Source organism: Rhinolophus sinicus, chromosome 1 (assembly GCF_057876585.1).
Source record: "Rhinolophus sinicus isolate RSI-liver-muscle chromosome 1, RSI-T2T, whole genome shotgun sequence".
Lineage (NCBI taxonomy): Eukaryota > Metazoa > Chordata > Mammalia > Chiroptera > Rhinolophidae > Rhinolophus > Rhinolophus sinicus.
In genome coordinates this window covers 19,177,472-19,191,636 of record NC_142501.1, presented here as the reverse complement: position 1 = coordinate 19,191,636, position 14,165 = coordinate 19,177,472, and the positions used below count along the sequence as shown (strand labels likewise).

The 14,165-nt window shown below is 39.2% G+C and overlaps 1 pseudogene; it reads right to left on the bottom strand.

Annotated features, from left to right (window-relative positions):
* Nucleotides 1-1,401: 1,401 nt before the first annotated feature.
* On the bottom strand, nucleotides 1,402-13,508 carry LOC109447586 (10 kDa heat shock protein, mitochondrial pseudogene; annotated as a pseudogene).
* Between the last annotated feature and the right edge of the window lie 657 nt (nucleotides 13,509-14,165).

The following is a 14,165-nucleotide window of genomic DNA, read 5'->3' as shown; positions in this document are numbered from 1 at the left end:
ATAAAGCAGCTTCAAGATGAAATGCAAAACAGTGAACAACAATTTAGAAACATTTTGAAGAAATAAGTATTATATTCCAGTGTTGCCAGGCTTTCAACATAAAAGTAAGATAGAAAACAGAGCGAGAACTCTCATTTACTCTATCAAGAAGGCATAAATATTGGCTCTGTATTAAGCCAACCTCTTGCAGCTGTACACCAGCTCTCAACTATTAAAAAGATTCTTAAATTCCCAGGGAAACTAAAATCAATTTCAGCCATATAAGTCTGTACATAAATCTATTGTGCTTTATTCCAAATATTTTCTCATCAAGAAGTTTGGAATAAAATTTTTTTGAAAGAGACTGTCTCCAGTTTACCCATTCCACTATTATAAATATTTGAATGACTTCCAGTAACTTTGCTTAGAAAGTCTCAATGTCTGTATAACATGCCAATGACAGCTCAGCAGTATATCAATACATTTCATTATTTGGCAAGACAACCACTCATAGCAATAGATTGGAATTCTGATTGCCATTTTTATGTATTATATTTCACTTTTGTCACAGAACAATGATGGTTCCTCTTGCCCTCTTGGCAAGATACTCATTTCTGGGCTTATATGAAATATCTATTTTATCTGTTAAAGCTTAGAATGAGCTAAGTGATTACATTTTAATCCCAAATCAGTAAGTGTAGTCAGGTCTTGAAAGAATTCCAATCACTGTAGCCCTCGTTCATATTTTAGATGAATAATAATGCTATTAGGTTGTTTTCCTTATGGCTCAGTTTATATATTCTGTTTGTTGGAATTACAATTACTAGTATAGTGTCTGTAGTTCACATACTTCAAACAAATAAATGGATGTGGTATTAGTTTTTTGAGTCTGCACTGGCAAAGTGAAATACACATATCTGCTGAAGTTTGGAGATAAGGAATGGAACATAGATAGAGTTATAGAGATGCACTTCTCAAACTTTAGTGTGCATTAGAATCTCCAGGAGAGCTGGTTAAAACAGATTCCTAGGTCACACAACCAGAGATTCTGACTCAGTAGGTCTGGGTGGGGGCTCAGGACTTTGATTTCCAACAAGTTCCCAGGTGATGCTCATGTTGTCAGCTCCTCTTTTGAGGAGCAGTGGAATAAAATGGAGTGGTCAACGGCGAAGGCTAAACTCTTGTGTGCAACAGACTTGTTGACGTGGGGTAATTCACTTAGCCTGTTTTTTAAAATATATTTTATTTGGAAATGTTTATATAAGTACAGTGAAACTAAATTTAAGAGATACTGGATGTCATGACTTTGGATATCATTAGTTTATTACAAAAGAGAGACATGGAAATTACTTACGTGATGAGATTTCACAACTTCAGTGAAAGGGGCAGCTTCACGTGATGCCATTTCAATGGTGATTTATTTCAGTCTACATACTTTCCAAGAATGTCACCATCTCTAAATAAGAAATAATCCTTGTTGTCTAGAACTACTTTGGTGCCTCCATATTCTGGAAGAACTTTACCTGCACCTTTCGCGTCAACCGGTTGAGTCTCTCCACTCTATCCTTTAGAGCCCGACCCAGCAGCTACTACTGTTGCTTACAATACTGTTCCTTGAGATTTTTGTGGAAGCATAATGCCTTCGGTTACAATTGCCACAGCACTCCTCTCACCTAATACTGGGCCAAAACGGGGAAGGAACTTTCTAAATGCCTGTCCTGCCGTGGCTGCACCAGCAGCAGTTCGTGTTCTGCTCTCGTGCCGCCGCCACAAGGAGAGACCTGCAGTCCGGGCCTCTGGACATGTGAACTTTGAAAAGTACTTAGCCTATTTTTAAATCTTAGTTTCCTCATCTGCTCAATGGGGGTTTTGTAAAGATTAGGTGTCTGTAGAGCCCTTAACAGTGCTGGATAAGATACCTGCTAAGTATGTGCTCAATGAGAGCCATAGTTATTGGGAATGCTGTAGTCTCCTTTTTGGGGATCCATCTGGTTGAATATGTGGTGCTTCAGCTTCATATACTTGGCAGATTATTTGCTAAGTATGTTAAGGAGTTACCTGATTGGTACGTTAGCAACAATTCTAGACTTGAATTGCTCAGGTGGGCCCTAAAACCCTTAAATGTTTTGACCCTTGGGCCTTCCAACTAAACACCGAAACTAAAACTTTGATTCTCTGTTCTTTGGATTGTTTTTCATTTAAATGGCTTTAGGTTCACAACTTCACAATTGTGTTTCCTTATGAAAGATATTTTTAAGGACAACATCAGTTTAATTTCAAAATCAAACTCAAGTCTTTGGAAGCTAATATCCTCTCTCTCCATATTTTACTATTAAGGGCCTGGTGTTCTGCCAAGGCAACATATTAATAAATTTAAGCTTGAGATTTTCATTGTCATGTGAACGTTGAAACTGGCTCTTAATGACACCGAGGAGCCAATTTAGCAGGATATGTGTATTGGGTTTACAACGAACACGCCTGTGAAAAAATTACTTTAAAATCCCTGATTTTGTGGTTTGCTTTTAATTTGTTAAAAAGTCATGATCCATCAGTTACAAGAATCTCAGCCAATTCAGGCTAAGTTAATTTTGAGAAATATATGATTTCACTTTCGTCAAATGTTAGTAAATTAATTTGCCTTGCATTCAACCATTTATTCAGCTGTTTCATTTAATAGTAAGGGCCATTTCTGTGGTAGGTGATGGTCTAGACTCTGGGGAAAACACTTACCCCAACTTCCCAGTGTTTACGGTCTAGTGAGAAAGGTAAAAGCACAGTTAATAAAACCTCATTTTCATAGGCTGATAAATCGCCAGTCTTTACCAGTTAACAAGCTGTAGAAAGTAAACTCATTATTTGTGTTCATACCCAATGACTCATGAATCTGTTAACCATTACCCAAAGCTCGAGACACATCCGCAGCCCTGCATGATGTCTTCTCAAAGTAGGATTGTCCAGAGTTTCTATCCAAAAGAGCATTTTACATTTCCTATGATTTTTATTTGTAAAATATAAGTTCATTTTACAAAGCGAAAGCAAAGCAAGTCAGTTTTGTAGCTGGCAATTAGCTGTTACATAAATTCTCGAGCAAAACTACGTGATCGAAGACAGAGTACCAATCTGTACATGACACTTGATCTTTCGGGCGTTTCAAAAGATACAGGGATTTACATTCACATAACCTGCTATGGACTGACTGTTTCCTAGCCTCAAACCCTCTTACCCTCGCCGAATTCATATGATTCAAGTCTAACGCCCAGTGTAATGGTATTTGGAGATGGGGCCTGTGGGAGGTAGTTAGAAGAAGTCATTCAGGTGGAGCCTTCATGATAAGAAGAGATACCAGAGAGCTTGCTCTCTCTCTCTCATGTGAGGACACAGCAAGAAGGTGGCCACCTACAGGACAGGAAATGGGCTCTTGCAAATAATTGAGTCGGCCAACACTTTGATGTTGGACTTCCCAGCCTCCAGAACTGCGAGAATAAATTCCTGTTGTTTAAGCCGCTCAGTCTATGGTATTTTGTTATGGCAGCCTGAGCAAACTAAGACATGACCTTAGAAAGATGACAGGGATTTGTACAAAACTGTTGAAATGCTTCAGATTTATCTCTCATTATTCCCAAGCAGAACTCCTCAGCCCCAGGCTGGCAGGCTGTTTCTTTGCCACTAGTTGCTCACACTTTGCTCTTTCTTGTCCCTACTATGCATTCCAATTTGTGTTATTTTCTTTACCCAAAATGCTCTTCCCAAATCTTCCACTTCTGGCTCAGAGGCTTATAGCTAAGAATTTTTTTGTGATTAGTGCTAGTCCTTTCCCAAACGATCGTATGTTGCAAAGTTTGTTTTACTATATGAGCACATTTATTTGCACTTCACTCTATGGTGTCCTTAATTTGGTTCAAGGATGTAGGTAATATCTCCTCCGCTAGACCTTGAGCAGCCCCAAGAGAAGCCTCTGGTCTAGATTTTTCAAATCTTTTGTGTCCTCCATTGGCCCTTTTAGAGTGTTGTGCAAATAAAATGGGAATAAGACTTACTGAATGAAAATTGAACTAGGTGCTGAGAGCCAACAAATGTTCTGAGGCTAATGAATCAAGTAACGCAAGGAAGTACAATAAAACTCTGGCTCCAGAGCTTGCAAGTGGGGGTGAGAGAGAGTCGTTCTGGATAAGTGAGTTTAATAGATGGCTGAGGATTTATCCTTTTAAACACCAAGAGTTTTAATTATCTTGGATGGAAACATTTCCAATATATTCATCATCCCTGTCTTCTGAAATAGTGCAGTATAAACGTAATCCAGCTTGATGACTCCAGGTTTGTCATTAAAAGTAGCCTTGTGCTGTAACCCCGAGAAGCCCTCAGGCCCTTCGGAGGTATGCAGAACTGTTTGTCCTTATTCTAAATGGCTGCAGATTGCCATGTTTTTATTGTTGTTTTGTTGTTTTAACTTTCCTGGGTCCTCCCTTGCTGCTGGGCTGTCAGTCTCACTGATGTGTCATTTCTACTCCCCACTCCTAATTCTCTACTTCTCATCTGAAGTGAGTTTGGAAATCAAATGCCCAAGCACACTGTGGTTGTTGTCATGATTCTAATTGCTAAAGATGTGTGCTAACTGAGAGCAAAGGGCTCTGTGAGGGCTTGCCAGGGTCTCCATGGCTAAAGTGTGCAAGAGACAAACACATATAGCTTGTGAGCTCCTAGATCAGCTGCTCTGAAGACTTTTTAATTTATTTCCCTTTCTATTTTTGAGTCTGAAAATAGAAGTTTCTGGCCCTATGTTTTTTTAGCTAAATTAGGAATTCACATATTCAACAAGTGATCATTGAGTGCTTCCAAAGGGTCGGTGCTGCGGAGTGGCCCTCGGAAAGGGATCCTCTGTGTCTGGCTCTCTCACTGCCTTCTGTATTGCACTAGAATGTGCCAGGTACTCAACCAACGTGTGTTGAATCAATGAAGTGAACTTTGTAATCTGAGCAGAGAGAAGATATTGCATTGACATACATATATACCCAAACAAATTTACAATGCAAGCTGTAGTAAGGGTCATACCAGAAATACAAATAAAATATGTACAAGGACCAAAAGATTATTGTCTCTGGAAAATCCAGAAGGACTTCATGGAAGAGGTAGTCATTTTGACTGGAACTTGAAAGATGGTGTTATATTTCAGTCAGCAAATTAGGGAAGTTAGAAGAGAAAAGAACGGCACAGACAAACACCAGAGGCTAAAATGGGCAGGTTGTACATGGGAGACGATTAGTACGTTTTGGCTGGAGTACGGGTAGCAGAGTAGGAGGCGATCACATGATAACATTATATTGGGGTCAGAGCATGGGTGGGCCTTGAATGTCAGGTGAAGAATTTGGACTTAGTTTATTAGGTGATGGGGAGGAACTGAGGGTTTTTGAGCTGGGAGGTGACATACTTAGAGATGGATTTTGGAAATCTTGGTAGATAGTAGAATTTAGGAGTTGAAGGGAAACAGAGCTGGAGGTGATTCCAAAGGTGCATGTGGAAGGCACGCTGTGCCTGAGCTAGGATGTTGGTGTTGGGGGGAGCGGAGAGGGAATGATTGTCAGAGAGGCTGCAGAGGTGGCATAAGAGGATTTGGCAGCTTTGTTGTCAGGAACGACAGAGAAGGACATGTCTGGTATAACTCCAAGGGATGTCCTTTCCAGAGCTCAAAGAGTCTGGAAGAACAGGTTTAAAGAGATGCTGATGTGTTTGACTTGGGACATGCTGAGCTGTGAGAGGGAATTGTTGACAGCTCTGCTATAAAAAGCATGAGTGGGAAACTGCCCCGAAAAACACCAACAGGGTAATGAATACTCACAAAACGAGCGCTTATGTGGACTCAGCCCACACAAAGGAGTTATAGGGTCCACATCTTAATTTTAGTCCCTTCTTGGTGTGACTATATTAAATATTGTTCATTCTTCTTTTTAAATAACTTTCAAGTAGTGCAACTTTAAAAAAAAAAGATTTTTACGTGCTTTTCTTGAGAGATGACTGTTGATAAGAATGGGGGCATTAACGATACGCAAAGGCTGAGCGTTACTGGAGTTGCTCATGGATTCCTAGTGCGTAGGTCCTCTCTAAAACAAAACAGCGAGCAAGCAAGAAAGCGATCACACTGAGAAAACTTTCCCCCAATGGAAGCTAGATCTCAGCTTCAGCCATCCGAAACAAAGGTGTCTTCAGATTAGCAGGCAGCTCCTGGTGGAAGAAGTAGGGAAGCCGGGGCACTGACCGGGATTTCATAGGACAGAAGAGTAGGATTTCTGCATGTAAACAAGAGGAAAGACTACTTTCTAGGCAAAGGACAGCTGGCATGAGAGAACGATATAGCCAGGAGCCACTTGGCTGCGTTGTGTGGAGAGCATATGGGGGAGAGACCATGCAATTAGGGAAACGAGATGGAGGTGTGGCTTGAGAGATGGGTTGGGGCCAGGTGCAATGGGCCTCGTTGGCAACAGTAATGAGCTGGCATTTTACTGGCAGTGGGAACCATCTCAGCGGTCCACTGGGGAAGCAGAACAATCAGATATGTTTAAGCAAACTCCCTGGTAGATCTATGGAGGATTACTTTAGAATCGGGGAGTGGAGGAAGCGATGAGGATACTACTGAAATACGGCTGAAAGCAAATGAGGACCTGTGCACATGAGGTTATGAACTAAGGCAGTGCTTAGCCTGTAACAGGCACTGCATGTGTGCTGGTTGACAGGCTGTTCAGGTGGACCCAGCTTTGGGCCCATCACAATTGGGTAAACTTCCTCTTGGATGCAAATCAGCTTTAGCAGTAGGTGGCCGGGCCAAAGTGGAAAGGGTTCTAGAAGATTAATACTATAGTCAGAAGTCAAGATTCATGTTTGGCTCAGGGTACAATGTTAATACAATAGACACAGGGAAGCAAAATATGTCTGGTGGACCTGCTTCCTTATAGCATGCCAATCACCTTGAAGCATAATCATTCTGGACAGAACATGTCAGGCCCAGAGGTTGGCGTGTAATGTGGCTTCTAAAAAGTCCAAGGGAAAAACTGCAAGAAGCCTCCACTGAAGAGGCTTTATTTCTCCTTCTCCTTCTGCCTCCCCCTCCCCTCCCCTCCCCCTCCTTCTTCTTCCTCTTCTTCCTCATTTCAATACAGTGACTATGTACTACTCTATAGGATTGCTCTGTCCAACACAGCAGGTACTAGCCACTTAAGGCTATTGAGCATTTGAAATGTGACTAAGTCAGATTCAGATTTGCAGAGTATAAGATATACACCAGATTTCAAAGCCTTAGCAAGAGAAAAAGAACATAACATATTTCATTAATACTTTTTGTATTGGTTATAAGTTGAAATAATGGTATCTTAGATTTATTAGATTAAATAAAATATATTACTAAAATAAATTTACTTTTAAAATTATGGCTACTGAAAAATTTTATGTATCTTATCAGTCCGTCGGACAGAAATACTATGAAAAGTACAGTGTTATTTTCTATCGCAAAAATAAAATAGTTCTATCCGCTCTGATGATTTTTCCTACCTTTTTCCTTGTAGGAAAGTTGGTCACCATGTGTAGTAGGAAGAAATACAGAATGTAGTAAACACACTAATGCATTCTTGTCTATTGTCCAGAACTGTCCGTCTGCCTTTCAGTGTCTCCATGGAGATTAGATTAGTGCAACTGCAGGCTTGTTTTAATGGTTGTGGTGTCCTGTACAGTTTGCATACTATAGAAATTATTTAAATAAAAAAATTGAAAGGTTCACCATTTGGGGCCATTAAAATACAAGAAAGATGGGAAGCCAAAATATCTCATATTAATAACATTCTTATCAAGGCAAGTTGTAGTCTGCCATGTTTACATAGACTCAACCTTTCTAAAGAAGAGGTTACTGTAAAATACTCTCCTACAAAAAGCTCTGAGCCAATATCTTTATTAGAACATCAATTAATAATTGCAAATTCTTAAACACCAGCATACTCAGTGAAGGACCACGTTGTTTTCACATTGGCAAACAGCAAGTAACTGTTCTGAAAGGGCATTCCTGGATTCACCTGCAGGGCTTCCTTTTTTGTTTTTCTTATGGACAAGTGGAAATTGTAATGCGCGATCCTACCTTTAGCTTGATTGGCCCTAATTTTGCAGAACCTTCCTGTTTCACACCAACAACCCTCTATGATTCTACAAATTCAGTGTGTGTTAATATTGAACAGAATGTGAAATAGCCTCAAGGACTCTCCACCAAATGGAACTGATTATACAATGAAAATCAACTTAAGGAAGGATCTGAGGCGTCATGTATTTTACTATGTGCTTGTAAGGCTCTTTGCATTTGGAAGCAAGTAAATTTGTTTTTAAATAGAAGCGGTCTCTTTGGAAAAAAAAAAGCAAAACCTTATCCACTGTCTTTGAAGTATAAGACCAAAAAAAAAATTTTTTTTCAAAAGTTAAATGATGACTATGATATCCAAAGGAGGAGAATTACAACTTGAGGTGTGCCTGCCACACAGAGGGTCTGCTGTGCTTCAAAGCAGTTGGGAGCAGTTTAACTATGTATATAGACACTCTGATAGTAACTCCACAGACAGTGAACTTTTTGGATAGAACAGGCAGTTCTTGAATAACTGTCACCAGCGTTATACAGCAGAGCAAGATGGAACTAAAAGATTCTCATGTCAAGCCTTTAATATCAGTGCAACAAAAATGACTTCATCTGTGCAATTAGTGAACAAGCTGTTCCCACTCGTCTAATAGTTCCAGAAGGAGAAACTTATTTTGACTTTCATTTGTCCCGTTTTTCCTGCGTACTGAATGTTGCAACCTTATGTCAACTAAAATCTCTTGGCCTAATAATTACAGCCAACACTGCCCTCAAATTATTAGTACAAATAAAAGGATGGTGAAATAAATTAAACTCAGCCCTCCCACCCATGTTACATCCTCTTCTGCACCTCAGAAGTTCTGTGGTCAAAATGTTGCAGCAATTCTTCATCCATAAAATCAAACTAAATTTCTGTTTAATAAATTAACTTTGCAGAGTTCTGTTTTGCTACTACTATCATTGCTTTCTTTTCCTGTTTGAGCAGTGTATTTGATAAAGTTTAAAATAATTAAATTCTTTCACTTAAAGGAAAGAAACTCTACGGGATCCCTTTCTTTCGCATTTAGTTTCAATTGTCTGAAGGGAGAAGGCTAAAGAGAGTCATCCACTTCTAGAAATATGTGGATATTGTGAGGCTGGTATATACGAGAAACACATTGTGACTTGAGTATTTTGCCTGGAAGAAAATTTTCAAATATTAACAAATTAGGCCCCAGAAAAATCAGAAAATGGATTTTGTGTCTTAATTTTGACTCAATAGTGAGGCTGAATAGGCAGCCTTTTTTGTATTAGTTTCAAGTGTACCAAACAGCATAGTGACTAGACATTTATATAAATCACATAGTGATAACCCCAATAAGTCTGTTACCCATCTGACACTGTATACAGTTGTTACAATATTATCGACTGTATTCCTCATGCTGTACTTTATATCCCCATGACTATTTTTTAAAAATTATAGTTGACATTTAATATTATTTTATATTGGTTTCAGGTGTATGGTGTAGTGGTTAGACATTTTTATAATTTATGAAGTGATCCCCCTGATAAGTCTAGTACCCATCTGACACTATATGTAGTTTTTATAATATTATTGACTATATTCCCTATGCTGTACTTCATATCCCCATGTCTCTTGTCCATTGCTCTTTTTCATCAAAATCTGAAAAGAAATATCCAAAAACCTTTTCAAAAATACGATTCCTCCAGGTATTATCTATCTTACTAGTAATAAGCCCTGCGGATCTGGGGACTGTCAGCAAAGTTGCTTAAGTGATGCCAACTTTTTCTAGGACTTAAGGATCCAGATTCATTATTCCAAAGTGAAAAACAGATGTCGAATAAGGTCAAAAAGTGGGGAAATGCTCCCTCTAAAAGTAGTAATAAGCCACTTATGCTGTGGCTTGTCAGGTGGCCCCCTTACCCGATAGCATATTCCATTTTAATGTGGGGGAATATGTTACCTAAACAAATAATGTTCACTTTAAAACTTGTTTCCATTTAATTCCACATCTGATTTGTAAAAAAATGAAAAATGTATTTTTGCCTCTTAGTGCTGTTATATGTAGTTCCACTCTTGTATGGCATTCTGTTTTTCAAAAGGGCAAACCTACTAGTAAGGATGAAAGAAGAGCAGCTGTAGGAATGATGGAGGAAGCCCACATGCCCACTGTGTGCTAATACAGTTATTAGCTTTGAAATGAATTTACTCTATTCTTCTAAAAGAGGATATGATTTAGGAGAGGATTTCACTCAAGACATTTTTTAGCACTTAACCTTGTAGCCTGGAAGTGACAGAGTTAATGCCAATCCTAGCAATTTCTTAGCATTTTCTAGTCTTCAGGCCATAAATTAGAGAGCTAAAGAAGGACCAGGTTAAATTATTTTGGTAGATGAGAAATATGAAGCATTTCCTCCGAGGAAAATTTAGGTCACTGGATTAGATCACTGTTTGATGGGTACACCACCCCTTAGAGAGTCTGCCCAGGAAGTTATCTGTAGATTAGGTCAACTAGAGGCACCTATTACAGTTTATGTAGGTGTTCTCTTAGGATCGTTTTTTTCCTAAACATTTTAGAAATGATGTGGATAAACGTTAACTACACAAAGATGACTAGAGAAGAGAATAGTCAACATTTCAGAGGAGAAAATTGATAATGTTCTTGGCATGTTAGGGAAATGGTTAGAATGGAAAGAAAAGTTCACTAAAGGCCATGTTGGGAAGAAACATGACCTCCTTAATTAAAAGAATATTTATTGAATGTCTACTATGTGCCATGCATTGTTCTAGGTGCTAGCTTAATTTCCAGCCGCCCACATTCTAATTAAATTTGAGGGTCTAAAGTTGAAGCACTGAACTTCTACTTTTGGTCGTGAGAGAGTAACAGGGACCACATTTACTCTCCCTCCTTAAACAATAGAAAAACTGGTCCAGATATTTTAAACTAATTTACAGACATTGGAAAACAGGCAGCACAGAATAGAGATCTCTGAAAAAAAAGGGGAGAAAACCCCCAACAAGATGAGCCTGATAAATGTCCTAGTTTACCACCTGAGGAGTTTCCAGGCCACCACACAGGGAACGGGAACCCAGCAGCGTTTGGTGATCTCCCTGAGTCGAGGGCACTGAGTTGAGAGTACAGAGATGCCAAGGCAGCTAGACTTCATGGGGCAGGCACTGGAGAGAAGAAAACTGCAGCACGAGACAGAGAGAGAGGGAGAGAGAACTCCAGATATCCACAGAGGACCCCCTTAAATCTTTAGCTGAATAATAAATGCCTGGATTTGAGGAAACTACCAAGACTAAAGAAGAAACCACTGGAAAGGAGCCAGTGGAGTAATCCTTGGAGCACACACAGGTCTGGGAATAGTTTATGTTCCCACTAGCCAGAGCAGAAAGACTTCCTAACAAGTAAGGAACAGAGGACAGCCTTTAGAAGGATATGATCTCAGTAGTAGGTCAGGTTAGCCCTGGGCTAAATGCTGTTCTGCACCCACCGAAGCTTAAGAACAAGGCTTCACACTATCAAACTGCTTCCAAGTAATTTAATTGCATCCTACTGCAAAACCCCCAAAGTATTTAAAGCATTGCAAACATATCCAATACTCAAAAATGTTAAACTTACAATATCTGACATTAGATTAAAAATTACCAGGCATGCAAAGAAACAGGAACAGAAGACCAAAATGAGGAGCAAATCAATAGAAACAGACCCAGAGATGACATAGGTGAGGAAATTAGTAGATACATTAAAACAGCTATTATAAATATATCCCATGTGTTCAAAGAGTTAAACAATACTGAATGCCAACTATAATTATATATATATATATATATATATGTATGTATATTTATATATTTGTATGTATATTGTTACAGGAAGCGGAGTACAGCATTAGGAATAGAGACAGTGGAAATGTAATGGCTCTGTGCGATGTCAGAGGGATAATGGATAGGGGGAGGGGGGTTTACACAATGTGAGGGGTATAAATGATAAATGTCTAAGTTTTGCTTTGTCTTGTGCACTTGAAACTAATAAAATTTTTTAAAAAAAGAAGAAAGTGTTAGCGTGACAAGGCGAGAAATGGAAGATATCTAAAAAGACCTAAGTCAAACGTCTACAGTTGAAAAGTGAACTGGATGGGGCTGGGATTAACAGCAGATTAGACAGGACAAGAAAAAAAGATCAGTGAATCTGAAGACTGTAATAGAAAGTATCTGAAATGAAACACAAAGACTGGAAAAAATGAATAGTGAGCTATGGGACAACACCCAGGAGCCTAACATTAGTGTCACTGACATTCCAGCAGGTGAGGAGAGGCAAGTAGAGACAAACATGTGATATATATATATATATATATATATATATATATATATATATATATATATATATATATTTTTAACACGTTGCGTACGGATCACGAGAATCTTCACGAGGGATTTAAACCCCGCCGTACGCAACGTGTTAAAGAAACAATGGCTGAGATTTTTCTCCATTTATTCAACAAAATACTTACTAAGTACCTGCTGTGTACCTGGAGCTGGGAATATGATGGAAAGAAGTACAAATGCCCTCCCAGTGGAGGAGTCTGGCAGGGAAGTCAAATAATTACATTAAAAGGTATGATAAGTGTGACCTGGCATTTGTTGGTCGTGGCTGCTCCCTTCCACTTGAACCACTCTTTGATATTGGCTTCTGTGACCCCATCCTTTTTGGGTCCTAGTCTCCTAATTCTGACCAGGCCATAATACTCTTTGTACTGGGCTTCTCTCCTTCCACCTGTCCCAGGTGTTGTGTGTTTTCTCCCTGATTACTTCCTTGGCCTTCTTCCCAATCTACAGGTCAAGTTTCCTTCTCATGATCTCATCCATGTCCATGGTTTCATCTATTATAGTTCCAAACCTGTATCTTCAGCCCAGAATTTTCTCCTAAATTCCAGACATGTTCTAGGTACTGAACAGCTTCACTGGGATGTCCACAGGTGCTGCAAAGTAAACAAGTCTCAAATGGAATTATTATTTACCCTAAACCCCTTCAATTCTGCACTCCTTAATCTAGTAAATGGTACCTAGTCCTCATCTAGGCTTAATCCTTGGCATTGTCCTTGATTTCTGTCTCCTTCACACCTCACATCTAGTTGACCACCAACTCTTGCAGTTTTGCTCCTGGGCATTTTTCAAATGAATCTCCTCTTTAGCCCCACAGCCAGCACTTTAGTTCAACCATATCATTTCTCTTTTGGACGCATTAGTCATATCTCCTTGCTTCTGGTCTTGATTTCTTTCAATCAGGTCCATACGGCAAAAGGCGAAGTAGAATCCAATTACATTACTTTCATGTTTAATGCCTTTTGATAGTTTTCCATAGACTTTCAAATAAAACTCCAGCTCCCCATCAAGGTCCACGGTGCCCCGACCTGCCAGCCTCATGTCTCACTTTGTATTGAATTACTCAGTTCCTCAGGTTCCTCATGGCGTCTCAAACTTCCTAGTATTTGCACATGCGGCTGGCTCCTTCTGCTGGAACTTGTCCCCTCTAATGCCTCTTTGTGGCATTCTTTTTTTAAAATTTTAATTTGTGTATGTTTAGTCATATGGCAAACAACATTATGCAGCTGGTTGGATACCCTAAGTTCAAAAGGCAACATTAAATTCATACTTTCACATCATAAGGTAACATTATATTAGAGCTGAAATATATCTTAATGGTTAGTCCAAGCATACTGAAAAACAACCCCCAAATAGCATTAATTTGTTCACGTTCTTCCTCTAATTTAATTGGCATAAAATTTATTTATGTTAAGAATTACTTTTTTGTGGCATTCCTTAAGACTCAGATCAGATATTGCTACATCTCAACAGCTTCCCTGACATTCCCCTTCTCTAAACTGAGATTAGATGCCCCTTATCAATACATCCATAAAATCCTCCATCTCTATTTTTTGTGGGGCATTCATCTTGATTTTTAAGAAGTATCTGTTTATGTCTTTTCCATCGCTCAATTGTGAATCCCTCCCAATCCTCTCTACTAGCTATCCTCTTTCCTTGCTTAAGTAGGTTTTCTTCAAGCACTTATCATGATCTGGC